Source organism: Primulina tabacum, chromosome 10 (genome assembly GCF_025594145.1).
Source record: "Primulina tabacum isolate GXHZ01 chromosome 10, ASM2559414v2, whole genome shotgun sequence".
NCBI classification, from domain to species: domain Eukaryota; kingdom Viridiplantae; phylum Streptophyta; class Magnoliopsida; order Lamiales; family Gesneriaceae; genus Primulina; species Primulina tabacum.
The window spans coordinates 41,879,462-41,898,885 of NC_134559.1; the positions used below are offsets into that span (position 1 = coordinate 41,879,462).

General features: G+C 44.3%; 18 non-coding genes and 3 pseudogenes across 18 annotated transcripts; all 21 read right to left on the minus strand.

The window, feature by feature from the left end:
• Positions 1–790: 790 nt before the first annotated feature.
• Positions 791–905, minus strand: LOC142510513 (5S ribosomal RNA). The gene has a single exon (XR_012808620.1). It is a non-coding gene; the product is annotated as a 5S ribosomal RNA (ribosomal RNA).
• A 681-nt stretch (positions 906–1,586) lies between these two features.
• On the minus strand, positions 1,587–1,703 carry LOC142510251 (5S ribosomal RNA). Its single transcript, XR_012808374.1, has one exon. It is a non-coding gene; the product is annotated as a 5S ribosomal RNA (ribosomal RNA).
• Positions 1,704–2,386: 683 nt separating this feature from the next.
• Positions 2,387–2,505, minus strand: LOC142509822 (5S ribosomal RNA). Its single transcript, XR_012807973.1, has one exon. It is a non-coding gene; the product is annotated as a 5S ribosomal RNA (ribosomal RNA).
• A 679-nt stretch (positions 2,506–3,184) lies between these two features.
• Positions 3,185–3,306, minus strand: LOC142509933 (5S ribosomal RNA). Its single transcript, XR_012808078.1, has one exon. It is a non-coding gene; the product is annotated as a 5S ribosomal RNA (ribosomal RNA).
• A 686-nt stretch (positions 3,307–3,992) lies between these two features.
• On the minus strand, positions 3,993–4,112 carry LOC142515467 (5S ribosomal RNA). The gene has a single exon (XR_012811312.1). It is a non-coding gene; the product is annotated as a 5S ribosomal RNA (ribosomal RNA).
• Positions 4,113–4,801: 689 nt separating this feature from the next.
• LOC142506551 (5S ribosomal RNA) lies at positions 4,802–4,921 on the minus strand. Its single transcript, XR_012804840.1, has one exon. It is a non-coding gene; the product is annotated as a 5S ribosomal RNA (ribosomal RNA).
• Positions 4,922–6,294: 1,373 nt separating this feature from the next.
• On the minus strand, positions 6,295–6,413 carry LOC142507738 (5S ribosomal RNA). Its single transcript, XR_012805986.1, has one exon. It is a non-coding gene; the product is annotated as a 5S ribosomal RNA (ribosomal RNA).
• A 680-nt stretch (positions 6,414–7,093) lies between these two features.
• Positions 7,094–7,212, minus strand: LOC142506526 (5S ribosomal RNA). The gene has a single exon (XR_012804815.1). It is a non-coding gene; the product is annotated as a 5S ribosomal RNA (ribosomal RNA).
• A 683-nt stretch (positions 7,213–7,895) lies between these two features.
• Positions 7,896–8,014, minus strand: LOC142513932 (5S ribosomal RNA). The gene has a single exon (XR_012809854.1). It is a non-coding gene; the product is annotated as a 5S ribosomal RNA (ribosomal RNA).
• A 682-nt stretch (positions 8,015–8,696) lies between these two features.
• On the minus strand, positions 8,697–8,814 carry LOC142513970 (5S ribosomal RNA). The gene has a single exon (XR_012809888.1). It is a non-coding gene; the product is annotated as a 5S ribosomal RNA (ribosomal RNA).
• Positions 8,815–9,469: 655 nt separating this feature from the next.
• On the minus strand, positions 9,470–9,589 carry LOC142510501 (5S ribosomal RNA). The gene has a single exon (XR_012808609.1). It is a non-coding gene; the product is annotated as a 5S ribosomal RNA (ribosomal RNA).
• Positions 9,590–10,269: 680 nt separating this feature from the next.
• On the minus strand, positions 10,270–10,387 carry LOC142513395 (5S ribosomal RNA). The gene has a single exon (XR_012809344.1). It is a non-coding gene; the product is annotated as a 5S ribosomal RNA (ribosomal RNA).
• A 682-nt stretch (positions 10,388–11,069) lies between these two features.
• LOC142510144 (5S ribosomal RNA) lies at positions 11,070–11,189 on the minus strand. The gene has a single exon (XR_012808274.1). It is a non-coding gene; the product is annotated as a 5S ribosomal RNA (ribosomal RNA).
• Positions 11,190–11,872: 683 nt separating this feature from the next.
• LOC142509539 (5S ribosomal RNA) lies at positions 11,873–11,991 on the minus strand. Its single transcript, XR_012807707.1, has one exon. It is a non-coding gene; the product is annotated as a 5S ribosomal RNA (ribosomal RNA).
• Positions 11,992–12,676: 685 nt separating this feature from the next.
• On the minus strand, positions 12,677–12,796 carry LOC142506718 (5S ribosomal RNA). The gene has a single exon (XR_012805000.1). It is a non-coding gene; the product is annotated as a 5S ribosomal RNA (ribosomal RNA).
• Positions 12,797–13,479: 683 nt separating this feature from the next.
• LOC142509838 (5S ribosomal RNA) lies at positions 13,480–13,596 on the minus strand. Its single transcript, XR_012807988.1, has one exon. It is a non-coding gene; the product is annotated as a 5S ribosomal RNA (ribosomal RNA).
• A 686-nt stretch (positions 13,597–14,282) lies between these two features.
• On the minus strand, positions 14,283–14,404 carry LOC142511230 (5S ribosomal RNA; annotated as a pseudogene).
• Positions 14,405–15,088: 684 nt separating this feature from the next.
• Positions 15,089–15,204, minus strand: LOC142512438 (5S ribosomal RNA; annotated as a pseudogene).
• Positions 15,205–15,893: 689 nt separating this feature from the next.
• Positions 15,894–16,010, minus strand: LOC142512385 (5S ribosomal RNA; annotated as a pseudogene).
• Positions 16,011–17,992: 1,982 nt separating this feature from the next.
• LOC142506406 (5S ribosomal RNA) lies at positions 17,993–18,111 on the minus strand. Its single transcript, XR_012804700.1, has one exon. It is a non-coding gene; the product is annotated as a 5S ribosomal RNA (ribosomal RNA).
• A 682-nt stretch (positions 18,112–18,793) lies between these two features.
• On the minus strand, positions 18,794–18,916 carry LOC142506928 (5S ribosomal RNA). Its single transcript, XR_012805200.1, has one exon. It is a non-coding gene; the product is annotated as a 5S ribosomal RNA (ribosomal RNA).
• Positions 18,917–19,424: the final 508 nt, after the last annotated feature.

The window sequence follows — 19,424 nt, forward strand, 5'->3', positions numbered from 1 at the left end:
GGGGTCACCCATACAAGATACTGCTTAGCCCAGCACGCTTAACTTCGAGTTCTGATGGGATTCGGTGCATTAGTGCTGGTATGATCGCACCCGACATTAAGTGGGAGTTTATTCTTATATCCCTCGAGTACGGTGGAGAGGCGGACGTTCCATGGACAAATCACGGCACTACTCTCCAGCCCAATCTAAACCAATGAAGTAAGCGTTCTGCGCGATGCAGAGGTAGGGAATGGGTGACCATCCATGGGAAGACCCTCCGTGTCCGCGACCCGGTTACATAAAATATGGCTAAAACAGTCGAAATAATTGTTTTATGAGTAACCGTCCTCCGGGAAGTAATCTGCGTCACCATTCGGCACAGAAACGTGGCTCAGCACAAAAAAATTCGCGATGAAATGTTCCCTGAAAATCAGACAAAAAATAAATTAGAAGAAAAATACACGAACGTGTAAAAGCTATTATTATGCCTGGGATACGATAAAATGGAACCGAAATCGAAATTCGAACTTCTTAAGCGGATTTCTCGCGGAAACGAAAGCTTAACAGAAGCGTTAAATCGCAAATTAGAGGGTCTTAGAGAAGGAATTCGGCTAAAATCTCGTCAACTCATTGCGTAGTAATGAGTCTCGTCCGTTTGCCCGTTTACAATCAAATTAGCCTACAATTTTGTCTAAATCCGGCAGTGCCCGAGCTACTTCATTTCACATGTCTTATCTGGTCCCGATCGAGATTCAGATGATTTAAGCCGAAAATCGTCTGTCAACAATAATCAAAAATAGAAAACACGAAAAGGGTGCAACACGAGGACTTCCAGGGGGTCACCCATCCTAGTACTGCTCACCCAAGCACGCTTAACTTCGGAGTTTGATGGGATCCGGTGCATTAGTGCTGGTATGATCGCACCCGACATTGAGTGGGATGTTTATTCTTATATCCCACGAGTACGTGTGGAGGCGGCGGCGATGGACAACACGCGGCACTGCTCGCCCAATCATAACCATAAGTTAAGCGTTCTGGCGCGATGGCAGAGGTAGGATGGGTGACCTCCCTGGGAAGACCTCGTGTCGCGACCGTTTACCGTAAATTATGGATAAAACAGTCGAAATAATTTTTTTAATGAGTTAACCGTCTCCGGAGTAATCTGCGTCATATCCCTTCCGCACAGAAACGCGTTCACGACAACAAAAATCGATAATGTTCCAGAAAATAGAAAAAAAATAAGAAGAAAGGAAATAACGAATGTAAAGCTATTATTATGCCTGGATACGAATAAAATGGAACCAGAATCGAATTTCGAACTTCCTAAGCGGATTTCTCGAGGAAACGAAAGCTTTAACATAAGCGTTAAATCGCAAATTCGAGGGTCTTAGAGAAGGAATTCGGCTAAAATCTCGTCAGCTCATTGCGTAGTAATGAGTCTCGTCCGTTTGCCCGTTTACAATCAAATTAGCCTACATTTTGTCCAAATCCGGCAGTGCCCGAGCTACTTTCATTTCACATGTCTTATCTGGTCCCGATCGAGATTCAGATGATTTGAGCCGAAAATCGTCTGTCAACAAGTAATCAAAAATAGAAAAACACGAAAAGGGGTGCAACACGAGGACTTCCTAGGAGGTCACCCATCCTAGTACTGCTCTCGCCAAGCACGCTTAACTTCAGAGTTTGATGGGATCCAGTGCATTAGTGCTGGTATGATCGCACCCACATTGAGTGGGATGTTTATTCTTATATCCCTCGAGTACGTGTGGAGCGGAGCGGCGATGGACAACACGCGGCACTGCTCTCGCCCAATCATAACCACGAAGTTAAGCATTCTGGCGCGATGGCAGAGGTAGGATGGGTGACCTCCCTGGGAAGACCTCGTGTCGCGACCGTTTACGTAAATTATGGATAAAACAGTCGAAATAATTGTTTTTAATGAGTTAACCGTCTCCGAAGTAATCTGCGTCATACCCTTTCCGCACAGAACCGGCTCACGACAACAAAAATCGATAAATGTTCCCAGAAAATCGAAAAAAAATAAGAAGAAGGAAAATAACGAATGTAAAGCTATTATTATGCCTGGGATACGATAAAATGGAACCGGAATCGAATTTCGAACTTCCTAAGCGGATTTCTCGAGGAAACGAAAGCTTAACAGAAGCGATAAATCGCAAATTATAGGGTCTCAGAGTAGGAATTCGGCTAAAATCTCGTCAACACATTGCGTAGTAATGAGTCTCGTCCGTTTGCCCGTTTACAATCAAATTAGCCTACAATTTTGTCCAAATCGGCAGTGCCCGAGCTACTTTCATTTCACATGTCTTATCTGGCTCCGATCGAGATTCAGATGATTTGAGCCGAAAATCGTCTGTCAACAAGTAATCAAAAATAAAAAACACGAAAAAGGGTGCAACACGAGGACTTCCCAGGGGGTCACCCATCCTAGTACTGCTCCTCGCCCAAGCACGCTTAACATCAAGTTCTGATGGGATCCAGTGCATTAGTGCTGGTATGATCGCACCCGACATTGCGTGGGATGTTTATTGTTATATCCCTCGAGTACGTGTGGAGCGGGCGGCGATGGACAAAACGCGGCACTGCTCTCGCCAAACAGAACCATAAAGTTAAGCGTTCTGGCGCGATGGCAGAGCAAGGATGGGTGACCTCCCTCGAAAGTCCTCGTGTCGCGATCGTTTACGTAAATTATGGATAAACAATCGAAATAATTGTTTTTAATGAGTTACAGTCTCTGAAGTAATCTGCGTCATACCCTTCCGCACAGAACCGGCTCACGACAACAAAAATCGCTAAATGTTCCAGAAAATAGAAAAAAAAGAAGAAGAAAATAGAGAATGTAAAGCTGTTATTATGCCTGGGATACGATAAAATGGAACCGGAATCGAATTTCGGACTTCCCTAAACGGATTTCTCGAGAAACGGAAGCTTAACAGAAGCGGAAAAATCGCAAATTAGAGGGTCTTAGAGAAGGATTTCGGCTAAATCTCGCCAAGCTCATTGCGAAGTAATGAGTCTTGTTTGTTTGCCCGTTTACAATCAATTATCCTACAATTTTGTCCAAATCCAGCAGTGCCCGAGCTACTTTCGATTTCACATGTCTTATCTGGTCCCGATCGAGATTCAGATTATTTGAGCCGAAAATCGTCTGCTCAACAAGTAATCAAAAATAGAAAAACACGAAAAAGGGGTGCAACACGAGGACTTTCCAGGTGGTCACCCATCCTAGTACTGCTGCTCGGCCCAAGCACGCTTAACTTCGGAGTTCTGATGGGATCCGGTGCATTAGTGTCTGGTATGATCGCACCCGACATTGAGTGGAGATGTTTATTCTTATATCCCTCGAGTACGTGTGGAGCGGGCGGCGATGGACAACACGCGGCACTGCTCTGGCCCAATCATAACCATGAAGTTAAGCGTTCTGGCGCGATGGCAGAGGTAGGATGGGTGACCTCCTTGGGAAGACCTCGTGTCGCGACCGTTTACGTAAATTATGGATAAAACAGTCGAAATAATTGTTTTAATAAGTTAACCGTCTCCGGAGTAATCTGCGTCATACCCTTCCGCACAGAACCGGCTCACGACAACAAAAATCGATAAATGTTCCCAGAAAATAGAAAAAAAAATAAGAAGAAGGAAATAACGAATGTAAAGCTATTATTATGCCTGGGATACGATAAAATGGAACCGGAATCGAATTTCGAACTTCATAAGCGGATATCTCGAGGAAACGAAAGCTTAACAGAAGCGTTAAATCGCAAATTAGAGGGTCTTAGAGAAGAATTCGGCTTAAAATATCGTCAGCTCATTGCGTAGTAATGAGTCTCGTCCGTTTGCTCGTTTACAATCAAATTAGCCTACAATTTTGTCCAGAATCCGGCAGTGCCCGAGCTACGTTTCATTTCACATGTCTTATCTGGTCCCGATCGAGATTCAGATGATTTCAGCCGAAAATCGTCTGTCAACAAGTAATCAAAAATAGAAAAACACGAAAAGAGGTGCAACACGAGGACTTCCCAGGAGGTCACCCATCCTAGTACTGCTCTCGCCCAAGCACGCTTAACTTCGAAGTTCTAATGGGATCCGGTGCATTAGTAGCTGGTATGATCGCACCCGACATTGAGTGGGATGTTTATTCTTATATCCCTCGAGTACGTGTGGAGCGGGACGGCGATGGACAACACGCGGCACTTGCTCTCGCCCAATCATAACCACGGAAGTTAAGCGTTCTGGCGCGATGGCAGAGGTAGGATGGGTGACCTCCCTGGGAAGATCTCGTGTCGCGACCGTTTACGTAAATTATGGATAAAACAGTCGAAATAATTGTTTTTAATGAGTTAACCGTCTCCGGAATAATCTGCGTCATACCCTTCCGCACAGAACCGGCTCACGACAACAAAAATCGATAAATGTTTCCCAGAAAATAGAAAAAAAATAAGAAGAAGGAAATAACGAATGTAAAGCTATTATTATGCCTGGGATACGATAAAATGGAACCAGAATCGAATTTCGAACTTCCTAAGCGGATTTCTCGAGGAAAACGAAAGCTTAACAGAAGCGTTAAATCGCAAATTAGAGGGTCTTAGAGAAGGAATTCGGCTAAAATCTCGTCAAGCTCATTGCGTAGTAATGAGTCTCGTCCGTTTGCCCATTTACAATCAAATTAGCTACAATTTTGTCCAAATCCGGTAGTGCCCGAGCTACTTTCATTTCACATGTCTTATCTGGTCCCGATCGAGATTCAGATGATTTGAGCCGAAAATCGTCTGTCAACAAGTAATCAAAAATAGAAAAACACGAAAAGGGGTAGCAACACGAGGACTTCCCAGGAGGTCACCCATCATATTACTGCTCTCGCCCAAGCACGCTTAACTTCGGAGTTCTGCATGGGATCCGGTGCATTAGTGCTGGTATGATCGCACGCCACATTGAGTGGGATGTTTATTCTTATATCCCTCGAGTACGTGTGGAGCGGGCGGCGATGGACAACACGCAGGCACTGCTCTCGCCCAATCATAACCTACTGAAGTTAAGCGTTCTGGCGCGATGGCAGAGGTAGGATGGGTGACCTCCCTGGGAAGACCTCGTGTCGCGACCGTTTACGTAAATTATGGATAAAACAGTCGAAATAATTGTTTTTAATGAGTTAACCGTCTCCGGAATAATCTGCGTCATGCCCTTTCGCACAGAACCGGCTCACGACAACAAAAATCGATAAATGTTCCCAGAAAATCGAAAAAAAAATAAGAAGGAAGAAATAACGAATGTAAAGCCTATTATTATGCCTGGGATACGATAAAATGGAACCAGAATCAAATTTCGAACTTCCTAGCGGATTTCTCGAGGAAACGAAAGCTTAACAGAAGCGTTAAATCGCAAATTAGAGGGTCTTAGAGAAGGAATTCGACTAAAATCTCGTCAACTCATTGCGTAGTAATGAGTCTCGTCCGTTTGCCCGTTTACAATCAAATTAGCCTACAATTTTGTCCAAATCCGGCAGTGCCCGAGCTACTTCATTTCACATGTCTATCTGTGTCCCGATCGAGATTCAGATGATTTGAGCCGAAAATCGTCTGTCAACAAGTAATCAAAAATAGAAAAACACGAAAATAGGGTGCAACACGAGGACTTCTCAGGGGGTCATATCCCTCGAGTACGTGTGGAGTGGGCGGCGATGGACAACACGCGGCACTGCTCTCGCCCAATCATAACCATGAAGTTAAGCGTTCTGGCGCGATGGCAGAGTAGGATGGGTGACCTCCCTGGGAAAGATCGTGTCGCGACCGTTTACGTAAATTATGGATAAAACAGTCGAAATAATTGTTTTTAATGAGTTAACCGTCTCCGGAGTAATCTGCGTCATACCCTTCCGCACAGAACCGGCTCACGACAAAAAAATCGATAAATGTTCCCAGAAAATAAAAAAAAAATAAGAAGAAGGAAATAACGAATGTAAAGCTATTATTATGCCTGGGATACGATAAAATGGAACCAGAATCGAATTTCGAACTTCCTAAGCGGATTTCTCGAGGAAACGAAAGCTTAACAGAAGCGGTAAATCGCAAATTAGAGGGTCTTAGAGAAGGAATTCGGCTAAAATCTCGTCAGCTCATTGCGTAGTAATGAGTCTCGTCCGTTTGCCCGTTTACAATCAAATTAGCCTACAATTTTGTCCAAATCCGGCAGTGCCCGAGCTACTTTCATTTCACATGTCTTATCTGGTCCCGATCGAGATTCAGATGATTTGAGCCGAAAATCGTCTGTCAACAAGTAATCAAAAATAGAAAAACACGAAAAAAGGTGCAACACGAGGACTTCCCAGGGGGTCACCCATCCTAGTACTGCTCTCGCCCAAGCACGCTTAACTTCGGAGTTCTGATGGGATCCGGTGCATTAGTGCTGGTATGATCGCACCCGACATTGAGTGGGATGTTTATTCTTATATCCCTCGAGTACGTGTGGAGCGGGCGGCGATGGACAACACGCGGCACTGCTCTCGCCCAATCATAACCACGAAGTTAAGCGTTCTGGCGCGATGGCAGAGGTAGGATGGGTGACCTCCCTGGGAAGACCTCGTGTCGCGACCGTTTACGTAAATTATGAATAAAACAGTCGAAATAATTGTTTTTAATGAGTTAACCGTCTCCGGAGTAATCTGCGTCATACCCTTCCGCACAGAACCGCTCACGACAACAAAAATCGATAAATGTTCCCAGAAAATAGAAAAAAAAATAAGAAGAAGGAAATAACGAATGTAAAGCTATTATTATGCCTGGATACGATAAAATGGAACCGGAATCGAATTTCGAACTTCCTAAGCGGATTTCTCGAGGAAACGAAAGCTTAACAGAAGCGTTAAATCGCAAATTAGAGGGTCTTAGAGAAGGAATTCGGCTAAAATCTCGTCAGCTCATTGCGTAGTAATGAGTCTCGTCCGTTTGCCCGTTTACAATCAAATTAGCCTACAATTTGTCCAAATCCGGCAGTGCCCGAGCTACTTTCATTTCACATGTCTTATCTGGTCTCGATCGAGATTCAGATGATTTGAGCCGAAAATCGTCTGTCAACAAGTAATCAAAAATAGAAAAACACGAAAAGGGTGCAACACGAGGACTTCCCAGGGGGTCACCCATCCTAGTACTGCTCTCGCCAAGCACGCTTAACTTCGGAAGTTCTGATGGGATCCGGTGCATTAGTGCTGGTATGATCGCACCCGACATGAGTGGGATGTTTATTCTTATATCCCTCGAGTACGTGTGGAGCGGGCGGCGATGGACAACACGCGGCACTGCTCTCGCCCAATCATAACCATGAAGTTAAGCGTTCTGGCGCGATGGCAGAGGTAGGATGGGTGACCTCCCTGGGAAGACCTCGTGTCGCGACCGTTTACGTAAATTATGGATAAACAGTCGAAATAATTGTTTTTAATGAGTTAACCGTCTTCCGGAGTAATCTGCGTCATACCCTTCCGCACAGAACCGGCTCACGACAACAAAAATCGATAAATGTTCCCAGAAAATCGAAAAAAAAATAAGAAGAAGGAAAATAACGAATGTAAAGCTATTATTATGCCTGGGATACGATAAAATGGAACCGGAATCAATTCGAACTTCCTAAGCGGATTTCTCGAGGAAACGAAAGCTTAACAGAAGCGTTAAATCGCAAATTAGAGGGTCTTAGAGAAGGAATTCGGCTAAAATCTCGTCAGACTCATTGCGTAGTAATGAGTCTCGTCCGTTTGCCCGTTTACAATCAAATTAGCCTACAATTTTGTCCAAATCCGGCAGTGCCCGAGCTACTTTCATTTCACATGTCTTATCTGGTCCCGATCGAGATTCAGATGATTTGAGCCGAAAATCGTCTGTCAACAAGTAATCAAAAATAGAAAAACACGAAAAGGGGTGCAACACGAGGACTTCCCAGGGGGTCACCCATCCTAGTACTGCTCTCGCCCAAGCACGCTTAACTTCGGAGTTCTGATGGGATCCGGTGCATTAGTGCTGGTATGATCGCACCCGACATTGAGTGGGATTTTTATTCTTATATCCCTCGAGTACGTGTGGAGCGGGCGGCGATGGACAACACGCGGCACTGCTCTCGCCCAATCATAACCATGAAGTTAAGCGTTCTGGCGCGATGGCAGAGGTAGGATGGGTGACCTCCCTGGGAAGACCTCGTGTCGCGACCGTTTACGTAAATTATGGATAAAACAGTCGAAATAATTGTTTTTAATGAGTTAACCGTCTCCAGAGTAATCTGCGTCATACCCTTCCGCACAGAACCGGTTCACGGTAAAAAAATCGCTTAATGTTCCCAGAAAATAGAAAAAAAATAAGAAGAAGAAAATAACGAATGTAAAGCTATTATTATGCCTGGGATACGATAAAATGGAACCGGAATCGAATTTCGAACTTCCTAAGCGGATTTCTCGAGGAAACGAAAGCTTAACAGAAGCGTTAAATCGCAAATTAGAGGGTCTTAGAGAAGGAATTCGGCTAAAATCTCGTCAGCTCATTGCGTAGTAATGAGTCTCGTCCGTTTGCCCGTTTACAATCAAATTAGCCTACAATTTTGTCCAAATCCGGCAGTGCCCGAGCTACTTTCATTTCACATGTCTTATCTGGTCCCGATCGAGATTCAGATGATTTGAGCCGAAAATCGTCTGTCAACAAGTAATCAAAAATAGAAAAACACGAAAAGGGGTGCAACACGAGGACTTCCCAGGGGGTCACCCATCCTAGTACTGCTCTCGCCAAGCACGCTTAACTTCGGAGTTCTGATGGGATCCGGTGCATTAGTGCTGGTATGATCGCACCCGACATTGAGTGGGATGTTTATTCTTATATCCCTCGAGTACGTGTGGAGCGGGCGGCGATGGACAACACGCGGCACTGCTCTCGCCCAATCATAACCATGAAGTTAAGCGTTCTGGCGCGATGGCAGAGGTAGGATGGGTGACCTCCCTGGGAAGACCTCGTGTCGCGACCGTTTACGTAAATTATGGATAAAACAGTCGAAATAATTGTTTTTAATGAGGTTAACCGTCTCCGGAGTAATCTGCGTCATACCCTTCCGCACAGAACCGGCTCACGACAACAAAAATCGATAAATGTTCCCAGAAAATAGAAAAAAAATAAGAAGAAGGAAATAACGAATGTAAGCTATTATTATGCCTGGGATACGATAAAATGGAACCGGAATCGAATTTCGAACTTCCTAAGCGGATTTCTCGAGGAAACGAAAGCTTAACAGAAGCGGTAAATCGCAAATTAGAGGGTCTTAGAGAAGGAATTCGGCTAAAATCTCGTCAGCTCATTGCGTAGTAATGAGTCTCGTCCGTTTGCCCGTTTACAATCAAATTAGCCTACAATTTTGTCCAAATCCGGCAGTGCCCGAGCTACTTTCATTTCACATGTCTTATCTGGTCCCGATCGAGATTCAGATGATTTGAGCCGAAAATCGTCTGTCAACAAGTAATCAAAAATAGAAACTTCCCAGGGGGTCACCCATCCTAGTACTGCTCTCGCCCAAGCACGCTTAACTTCGGAGTTCTGATGGGATCCGGTGCATTAGTGCTGGTATGATCGCACCCGACATTGAGTGGGATGTTTATTCTTATATCCCTCGAGTACGTGTGGAGCGGGCGGCGATGGACAACACGCGGCACTGCTCTCGCCCAATCATAACCATGAAGTTAAGCGTTCTGGCGCGATGGCAGAGGTAGGATGGGTGACCTCCCTGGGAAGACCTCGTGTCGCGACCGTTTACGTAAATTATGGATAAAACAGTCGAAATAATTGTTTTTAATGAGTTAACCGTCTCCGGATAATCTGCGTCATACCCTTCGCACAGAACCGGCTCACGACAACAAAATCGATAAATGTTCCCAGAAAATAGAAAAAAAATAAGAAGAAGGAAATAACGAATGTAAAGCTATTATTATGCCTGGGATACGATAAAATGGAACCGGAATCGAATTTCGAACTTCCTAAGCGGATTTCTCGAGGAAACGAAAGCTTAACAGAAGCGTTAAATCGCAAATTAGAGGGTCTTAGAGAAGGAATTCGGCTAAAATCTCGTCAGCTCATTGCGTAGTAATGAGTCTCGTCCGTTTGCCCGTTTACAATCAAATTAGCCTACAATTTTGTCCAAATCCGGCAGTGCCCGAGCTACTTTCATTTCACATGTCTTATCTGGTCCCGATCGAGATTCAGATGATTTGAGCCGAAAATCGTCTGTCAACAAGTAATCAAAAATAGAAAAACACGACAAAGGGTGCAACACGAGGACTTCCCAGGGGGTCACCATCCTAGTACTGCTCTCGCCCAAGCACGCTTAACTTCGGAGTTCTGATGGGATCCGGTGCATTAGTGCTGGTATGATCGCACCCGACATTGAGTGGGATGTTTATTCTTATATCCCTCGAGTACGTGTGGAGCTGGGCGGCGATGGACAACACGCGGCACTGCTCTCGCCCAATCATAACCATGAAGTTAAGCGTTCTGGCGCGATGGCAGAGGTAGGATGGGTGACCTCCCTGGGAAGACCTCGTGTCGCGACCGTTTACGTAAATTATGGATAAAACAGTCGAAATAATTGTTTTTAATGAGTTAACCGTCTCCGGAGTAATCTGCGTCATACCCTTCCGCACAGAACCGGCTCACGACAACAAAAATCGATAATGTTCCCAGAAAATAGAAAAAAAATAAGAAGAAGGAAATAACGAATGTAAAGCTATTATTATGCCTGGGATACGATAAAATGGAACCAGGAATCGAATTTCGAACTTCCTAAGCGGATTTCTCGAGGAAACGAAAGCTTAACAGAAGCGTTAAATCGCAAATTAGAGGGTCTTAGAGAAGGAATTCGGCTAAAATCTCGTCACTCATTGCGTAGTAATGAGTCTCGTCCGTTTGCCCGTTTACAATCAAATTAGCCTACAATTTTGTCCAAATCCGGCAGTGCCCGAGCTACTTTCATTTCACATGTCTTATCTGGTCCCGATCGAGATTCAGATGATTTGAGCCGAAAATCGTCTGTCAACAAGTAATCAAAAATAGAAAAACACGAAAAGGGTGCAACACGAGGACTTCCCAGGGGGTCACCCATCCTAGTACTTGCTCTCGCCCAAGCACGCTTAACTTCGGAGTTCTGATGGGATCCGGTGCATTAGTGCTGGTATGATCGCACCCGACATTGAGTGGGATGTTTATTCTTATATCCCTCGAGTACGTGTGGAGCGGGCAGCGATGGACAACACGCGGCACTGCTCTCGCCCAATCATAACCATGAAGTTAAGCGTTCTGGCGCGATGGCAGAGGTAGGATGGGTGACCTCCCTGGGAAGACCTCGTGTCGCGACCGTTTACGTAAATTATGGATAAAACAGTCGAAATAATTGTTTTTAATGAGTTAACCGTCTCCGGAGTAATCTGCGTCATACCCTTCCGCACAGAACCGGCTCACGACAACAAAAATCGATAAATGTTCCCAGAAAATAGAAAAAAAAATAAGAAGAAGGAAATAACGAATGTAAAGCTATTATTATGCCTGGGATATCGATAAAATGGAACCGGAATCGAATTTCGAACTTCCTAAGCGGATTTCTCGAGGAAACGAAAGCTTAACAGAAGCGTTAAATCGCAAATTAGAGGGTCTTAGAGAAGGAATTCGGCTAAAATCTCGTCAGCTCATTGCGTAGTAATGAGTCTCGTCCGTTTGCCCGTTTACAATCAAATTAGCCTACAATTTTGTCCAAATCCGGCAGTGCCGAGCTACTTTCATTTCACATGTCTTATCTGGTCCCGATCGAGATTCAGATGATTTGAGCCGAAAATCGTCTGTCAACAAGTAATCAAAAATAGAAAAACACGAAAAGGGTGCAACACGAGGACTTCCCAGGGGGTCACCCATCCTAGTACTGCTCTCGACCAAGCACGCTTAACTTCGGAGTTCTGATGGGATCCGGTGCATTAGTGCTGGTATGATCGCACCCGACATTGAGTGGGATGTTTATTCTTATATCCCTCGAGTACGTGTGGAGCGGGCGGCGATGGACAACACGCGGCACTGCTCTCGCCCAATCATAACCATGAAGTTAAGCGTTCTGGCGCGATGGCAGAGGTAGGATGGGTGACCTCCCTGGAAAGACCTCGTGTCGCGACCGTTTACGTAAATTATGGATAAAACAGTCGAAATAATTGTTTTTAATGAGTTAACCGTCTCCGGAGTAATCTGCGTCATACCCTTCCGCACAGAACCGGCTTACGACAACAAAAATCGATAAATGTTCCAGAAAATAGAAAAAAAATAAGAAGAAGGAAATAACGAATGTAAAGCTATTATTATGCCTGGGATACGATAAAATGGAACCGGAATCGAATTTCGAACTTCCTAAGCGGATTTCTCGAGGAAACGAAAACTTAATAGAAGCGGTAAATCGCAAATTAGAGGGTCTTAGAGAAGGAATTCGGCTAAAATCTCGTCAGCTCATTGCGTAGTAATGAGTCTCGTCCGTTTGCCCGTTTACAATCAAATTAGCCTACAATTTTGTCCAAATCCGGCAGTGCCCGAGCTACGTTAATTTCACATGTCTTATCTGGTCCCGATCGAGATTCAGATGATTTGAGCCGAAAATCGTCTGTCAACAACAAGTAATCAAAAATAGAAAAACACGAAAAGGGGTGCAACACGAGGACTTCCCAGGGGGTCACCATCCTAGTACTGCTCTCGCCCAAGCACGCTTAACTTCCGGAGTTTCTGATGGGATCCGGTGCATTAGTGCTGGTATGATCGCACCCGACATTGAGTGGGATGTTTATTCTTATATCCCTCGAGTACGTGTGGAGCGGGCGGCGATGGACAACACGCGGCACTGCTCTCGCCCAATCATAACCATGAAGTTAAGCGTTCTGGCGCGATGGCAGAGGTAGGATGGGTGACCTCCCTGGGAAGACCTCGTGTCGCGATCGTTTACGTAAATTATGGATAAAACAGTCGAAATAATTGTTTTTAATGAGTTAACCGTCTCCGGAGTAATCTGCGTCATACCCTTCCGCACAGAACCGGCTCACGACAACAAAAATCGATAAATGTTCCCAGAAAATAGAAAAAAAATAAGAAGAAGGAAATAACGAATGTAAAGCTATTATTATGCCTGGGATATGATAAAATGGAACCGGAATCGAATTTCGAACTTCCTAAGCGGATTTCTCGAGGAAACGAAAGCTTAACAGAAGCGTTAAATCGCAAATTAGAGGGTCTTAGAGAAGGAATTCGGCTAAAATCTCGTCAGCTCATTGCGTAGTAATGAGTCTCGTCCGTTTGCCCGTTTACAATCAAATTAGCCTACAATTTTGTCCAAATCCGGCAGTGCCCGAGCTACTTTCATTTCACATGTCTTATCTGGTCCCGATCGAGATTCAGATGATTTGAGCTGAAAATCGTCTGTCAACAAGTAATCAAAAATAGAAAAACACGTAAAAGGGTGCAACACGAGGACTTCCCAAGGGGTCACCCATCCTAGTACTGCTCTGCCCAAGCACGCTTAACTTCGAGTTCTGATGGGATCCTGTGCATTAGTGCTGGTATGATCGCACCCGACAATTGAGTGGGATGTTTATTCTTATATCCCTCGAGTACGTGTGGAGTCGGGCGGCGATGGACAACACGCGGCACTGCTCTCGCCCAATCATAACCATGAAGTTAAGCGTTCTGGCGCGATGGCAGAGGTAGGATGGGTGACCTCCCTGGGAAGACCTCGTGTCGCGACCGTTTACGTAAATTATGGATAAAACAGTCGAAATAATTGTTTTTAATGAGTTAACCGTCTCCGGAGTAATCTGCGTCATACCCTTCCGCACAGAACCGGCTCACGACAACAAAAATCGATAAATGTTCCAGGAAAATAGAAAAAAAAATAAGAAGAAGGAAATAACGAATGTAAAGCTATTATTATGCCTGGGATACGATAAAATGGAACCGGAATCGAATTTCGAACTTCCTAAGCGGATTTCTCGAGGAAACGAAAGCTTAACAGAAGCGGTAAATCGCAAATTAGAGGGTCTTAGAGAAGGAATTCGGCTAAAATCTCGTCAGCTCATTGCGTAGTAATGAGTCTCGTCCGTTTGCCCGTTTACAATCAAATTAGCCTACAATTTTGTCCAAATCCGGCAGTGCCCGAGCTACTTTCATTTCACATGTCTTATCCGGTCCCGATCGAGATTCAGATGATTTGAGCCGAAAATCGTCTGTCAACAAGTAATCAAAAATAGAAAAACACGAAAAAGGGTGCAACACGAGGACTTCCCAGGGGGTCACCCATCCTAGTACTGTCGCTTTCGCCCAAGCACGCTTAACTTCGGAGTTCTGATAGGAATCCGTGCATTAGTGCTGGTATGATCGCACCCACAATTGAGTGGGATGTTTATTCTTATATCCCTCGAGTACGTGTGGAGCAGGCGGCGATGGACAACACGCGGCACTGCTCTCGCCCAATCATAACCATGAAGTTAAGCGTTCTGGCGCATGGCAAAGGTAGGATGGGTGACCTCCCTGGGAAGACCTCGTGTCGCGACCGTTTACCGTAAATTATGGATAAAAACAGTCGAAATAATTGTTTTTAATGAGTTAACCGTCTCGGAGTAATCTGTGTCATACCCTTCCTCACAGAACCGGCTCACGACAACAAAATCGATAAATGTTCCCAGAAAATAGAATAAAAAATAAGAAGAAGGAAATAACGAATGTAAAGCTATTATTATGCCTGGGATACGATAAAATGGAACCGAGATCGAATTTCGAACTTCCTAAGCGGATTTCTCGAGGAAACGAAAGCTTAACAGAAGCGTTAAATCGTAAATTAGAGGGTCTTAGAGAAGGAATTCGGCTAAAATCTCGTCAGCTCATTGCGTAGTAATGAGTCTCGTCCGTTTGCCTCGTTTACAATCAAATTAGCCTACAATTTGTCCAAATCCGGCAGTGCCCGAGCTAGCTTTCATTTCACATGTCTTATCTGGTCCCGATCGAGATTCAGATGATTTGAGCCGAAAATCGTCTGTCAACAAGTATTCAAAAATAGAAAAACACGAAAAGGGGTGCAACCGGACTTCTCAGGAAATTCACCCATCCTAGTACTGCTCTCGCCCAAGCACGCTTAACTTCGGAGTTCTGATGGGATCCGGTGCATAGTTCTGGTATGATCGCACCCGACCTTGAGTGGGATGTTTATTCTTATATCCCTCGAGTACGTGTGGAGCGAGCGACGATTGACAACACGCGGCACTGCTCTCGCCCAATCATAACCACGAAGTTAAGCGTTCTGGCGCGATGGCAGAGGAAGGATGGGTGACCTCCCTGGGAAGACCTCGTGTCGCGACCGATTACGTAAATTATGGATAAAACAGTCGAAATAATTGTTTTTAATGAGTTAACCGTCTCCGGAGTAATCTGCGTCATACCCTTCCTCACAGAACCGGCTCACGGACAACAAAAATCGATAAATGTTCCCAGAAAAAAGAAAAAAAATAAGAAGAAGGAAATAACGAATGTAAAGCTATTATTATGCCTGGGATACGATAAAATGGAACCGGAATCGAATTTCGAACTTCCTAAGCGGATTTCTCGAGGAAACGAAAGCTTAACAGAAGCGTTAAATCGCAAATTAAAGGGTCTTAGAGAAGGAATTCGTCTAAAATCTCGTCAGCTCATTGCGTAGTAATGAGTCTCGTCCGTTTGCCCGTTACAATCAAATTAGCCTAACAATTTTTGTCCAAATCCCGGCAGTGCCCGAGCTACTTTCATTTCACATGTCTTATCTGGTCCCGATCGAGATTCAGATGATTTGAGCCGAAAATTCGTCTGTCAACAAGTAAATCAAAAATAGAAAAACACGAAAAAGGGGTGCAAAACGTGGACTTCCAGGGGGTCACCCATCCTAGTACTGCTCTCGACCCAAGCACACTTAACTTCAAGTTCTGATGGGATCCGGTGCATAGTGCTGGTATGATCACACCCGACAATGAGTAGGGTGTTTATTCTTATATCTCTCCGAGAACGTGTAGAGCGGGCGGCGATGGACAACACGAGGCACTGCTCTCGCCCAATCAGAACCATGAAGTTAAGCGTTCTGGCGCGATGGCAGAGCTAGGATGGGTGACCTCCCTGGAAGTCCTCGTGTCGTGACCATTTACGTAAATTATGGATAAAACAATCGAAATAATTGTTTTAATGTGTTAATCGTCTCTGGAGTAATCTACGTCATACCCTTCCGCACAGAACCGGCTCACGAATACAAAAATCTCTAAATTTTCCCAGAAAATAGAAAAAAAAATAAGAAGAAGAAAATAGCGAATGTAAAGCTATTATTATGCCTGTGATACGATAAATGGAACCGGAATCGAATTTCGAACTTCCTAAGCGGATTTCTCGAGGAAACGGAAGCTTAACAAAGCGGAAAATCGCAAATTAGAGGGTCTTAGAGAAGGAATTCGGCTAAAATCTCGCCAGCTCATTGCGGAGTAATGAGTCTCGTTTGTTTGCCCCGTTTACAATCAAATTAGGCTACAATTTTGTCCAAATCTGGCAGTGCCCGAGCTACGTTGATTTCACATGTCTTATCTGGTCCCGATCGAGATTCAGATGATTTGAGCCGAAAATCGTCTGTCAACAAGTAATGAAAACCATGAAGTTAAGCGTTCTGGCGCGATGACAGAGTTAGGATGGGTGACCTCCCTGGGAAGTCCTCGTGTCGCGACCGTTTACGTAAATTATGGATAAAACAGTCAAAATAATTGTTTTTAATGAGTTAACCATCTCCGGAGTAATCTACGTCATGCCCTTCCGCACAAAACCGGCTCACGAAAACAAAACTCGCTAAATGTTCCCAGAAAATAGAAAAAAAAAAGAAGAAAATAGCGAATGTAAAGCTATTATTATGCTTGGGATACGATAAAATGGAACCGGAATCAAATTTCGGACTTCCTAAACGGATTTTTCGAGGAAACAGAAGCTTAACAGAAGCGGAAAATCGTAAATTAGAGGGATTTAGAGAAGAAATTCGGCTAAAATCTTGCCAGCTCATTGCGATGTAATGAGTCTCGTTCGTTTGCCCGTTTACAATCAAATTAGCCTACAATTTTTTCCAAATCCGGCAGTGCTCGAGCTACGTTGATTTCACTTGTCTTATCATGTCCTGATCGAGATTCAGATGATTTGAGCCGAAAATCGTCTGTCAACAAGTAATCAAAATTAGAAAAACACGATTAACTTCGGAGTTCTGATGGGATCCGGCGCATTAGTGCTGGTATGATCGCACATGACATTGAGTGGGATGTTTATTCTTATATCCCTCGAGTACGTGTGGAGCGGGCGGCGATGGACAACACGAGGCACTGCTCTCGCCCAATCAAAACTATGAAGTTAAGCATTCTGGCGCGATGGCAGAGCTAGGATGGGTGACCTCCCTGAGAAGTCCTCGTGTCGCGATCGTTTACGTAAATTATGGATAAAACAGTCGAAATAATTGTTTTTAATGAGTTAACCGTCTCCGGAGTAATCTACGTCATGCCCTTCCGCACAGAACCGGCTCACGACAACAAATCGCTAAATGTTCTCAGAAAATAGAAAAAAAAAAGAAGAAAAAAATAGCGAATGTAAAGTTATTATTATGCTTGGGATTCGATAAAATAGAACCGGAATCGAATTTCGAACTTCCTAAGCGGATTTCTCGAGGAAACGGAAGCTTAAACGAAGCAGAAAATCGCAAATTAGAGGATCTTAGAGAAGGAATTCGGCTAAAATCTCGCTAGCTCATTGCGGAGTAATGAGACTCGTTCGTTTGCCCGTTTACAATCAAAATAGGCTACAATTTTGTCCAAATCCGGCAGTGCCCGAGCTACGTTGATTTCACATGTCTTGTCTGGTCCCGATCGAGATTCAGATGATTTGAGGCGAAAGTCGTTTGTCAACAAGTAATCAAAAATAGAAAAACACGAAAAGGGGTGCAACACGAGGACTTCGCAGGGGGTCACCCATCCTATTACTGCTCTCGTCCAAGCACGCTTTACTTCGGAGTTCTGATGGGATCCGGTGCATTAGTGCTGTTATGATCGCACCCGACATTGAGTGGGATGTTTATTCGTATATCCCTCGAGTACGGGTGGAGCGGGCGGCGATGGACAACATGCGGCACTGCTCTCGCCAAATCAGAACCATGAAGTTAAGCGTTCTGGCGCGACGGTAGAGCTAGGATGGGTGACCTCCGTGGGAAGTCCTCGTGTCGCGATCGTTTACGTAAATTATGGCTAAAACAGTAGAAATAATTGTTTTTAATGAGTTAACCATCTCCGGAGTAATCTGCGTCATACCCTTCCGCACAGAACCGGCTCACGACAACAAAAATCATTAAATGTTCCCTGAAAATAGAAAAAAATAATAATAATAGGAAAATAGCGAATGTAACTCTATTATTTTGCCTGGAATACGATAAAATGAAACCGGAAATGAATTTTGGACTTCGTAAGCGTATATATCGAGGAAACAGAAGCTTAACAGAAGCGGAAAATCGCAAATTAGAAGGTCTTAGAGAAGAAATTCGGCTAAAATCTCGCCAGCTCATAGCGGAGTAATGAGTCTCGTTCGTTTGCCCGTTTAAATCTAATTAGGCTATAATTTTGTCCAAATCCGGCAGTGCCCGAGATACGTTGATTCACACGTCTTATCTGGTCACGATCGAGATTCAGATGATTTGAGCCGAAAATCGTCTGTCAAGAAGTAATCAAAAATAGAAAACATGAAAAGGGGTGCCACACGAGGACTTCCCAGGGGGTCCATCACCCATTCTAGTACTGCTCTCGCCCAAGCACGCTTAACTTCGGAGTTCTGATGGAATCCGGTGCATTAGTGCTGGTATGATCGCACCCGAAATTGAGTGGGATGTTTATTCTTATATTCCTCGTGTACGTGTGGAGCGGGCGACGATGGACAACACGCTACACTGCTCTCGCCCAATCAGAACCATGAAGTTAAGCGTTCTGGCGCGATGGCAGAGCTAGGATGGGTGACCTCCCTGGGAAGTCCTCGTGTCGCGATCGTTTACGTAAATTATGGATAAAACATTCGAAATAATTGTTTTTAATGAGTTAACCGTCTCCGGAGTAATCTGCGTCATACCCCTCGCACAGAACCGGCTCACGACAACAAAAATCACTATATGTTCCAAGAAAATAGAAAAATAATTAAGAAGAATAAAATAGCGAATGTAAAGCTATTATTATTCCTGGGATACGATAAAATGAACCGGAATCGAATTTCGAACTTCCTAAGCGATTTTCTCGAGGAAACGGAAGTTTAACAGAAGCGGAAAATCGCAAATTAAAGGGTCTTAGAGAAGGAATTCGGCTAAAATCTTTCCAACTCATTGCGTAGTAA